The 1379-nt window shown below is 39.2% G+C and overlaps 1 pseudogene; it reads left to right on the forward strand.

Moving 5' to 3' along the window:
* The first annotated feature begins 281 nt into the window (after nt 1–281).
* On the forward strand, nt 282–777 carry LOC114884389 (annotated as a pseudogene).
* Nucleotides 778–1379: the final 602 nt, after the last annotated feature.

The following is a 1379-nucleotide window of genomic DNA, read 5'->3' on the forward strand; positions in this document are numbered from 1 at the left end:
TTTGCTAGGGGTGATGAAAAAATTTTGGAAATAGTGATGATTGGTTGCATAACAGTGCGAATGCAATTAATGCCACTGATTTGTACACTTAAAAATGGATAAAATGGAAAATTTTATGTTATATGCTTCACTACAATAGTTTTTTTAATTAAAAAAATAAAATAAATAAAACTGTAATGAACAATAACCACTCTCACATTTTAATCTCTGTGTATTTGGGAGACAATTCACATCAGCAAGAAAATAAATCTCGCCCTTTTGTGGCCATCGCTGAAGCGCTAGCGGCCAAAATGAAGTTCAATCCCTTTGTGACTTCTGACCGAAGCAAGAACCAGAAAAGGCATTTCGATGAGCCTTCCCACATTCGCAGGAAGATTATGTCTTCCCCTCTTTCTAAAGAGCTGAGACAGAAGTACAATGTCCGATCCATGCCCATCCGGAAGGATGATGAAGTTCAGGTTGTACAAGGGCACTACAAAGGGCAGCAAATTGGCAAAGTAGTCCAGGTTTACAGGAAGAAGTATGTCATCTACACTGAACGAGTGCAGCGGGAGAAGGCTAATGGCACAACTGTCCATGTGGGCATTCAACCCAGCAAGGTGGTTATCACCAGACTAAAACTGGACAGAGACCGCAAAAAGATCCTCGAACGTAAAGTCAAATCTCGCCAAGTAGGAAAGGAAAAGGGCAAATATAAGGAAGAAACAATTGAGAAGATGCAGGAATGAAGTAATCTTGTATACAACTTTCATTTAAAACTGTTAAAATGAAAAAAAAAAGAAAAGAAATCTCTATACTCACCTCTTCTATGAAAAAGTTTCATAGGAAAAGTGAGAATGAAAGTGATATGTCAATGTCTTTGCCAGTTCAGAATAATGACACTAATGAATCTTCGTGAAGGTACTTGAGATGCAGAATCAGGAAGTGAGGGGGGCTGTCCTAAGTGGGAAAGTCTGAGGACGAGCAGCAGCCTTAATCCTTCATTAAAGTCTGCTACACATTCAAAAGCCCATGTGATGGATGACTTACAGTCTTTCAGGAAAGTTTCATCAGCCTTGTAAAGATGTGGGAATTCTTCTCAGTACCTGTGGTGTGACTTAGATGTCAACTAAGATAACCTAATATTTGAGATTGAAATTAAAATGACTCAAAATCAAATTTGCCTGTCATAGGATCACTTAATTATTGTCTAATCTCTCCAGAGATTCGAAGTGGTATGGGGGATCTGGGTTTCTCCCCTCCAGCAGAACCAGTCACATTATGGTCTACAAAGATGTCCCCTGTAACATGAATAGATAATGCTTTCCCATCAAGCATTCTCAACACAGATGATATCACTCCCAAGAGGGTGAAAATTTGTTCTTTTTGATGGGGGGCAG

The sequence above is a fragment of the Monodon monoceros genome, unplaced genomic scaffold (genome assembly GCF_005190385.1).
Source record: "Monodon monoceros isolate NGI ecotype Baffin Bay Population unplaced genomic scaffold, NGI_Narwhal_1 Super_Scaffold_5, whole genome shotgun sequence".
Taxonomy (NCBI): domain Eukaryota; kingdom Metazoa; phylum Chordata; class Mammalia; order Artiodactyla; family Monodontidae; genus Monodon; species Monodon monoceros.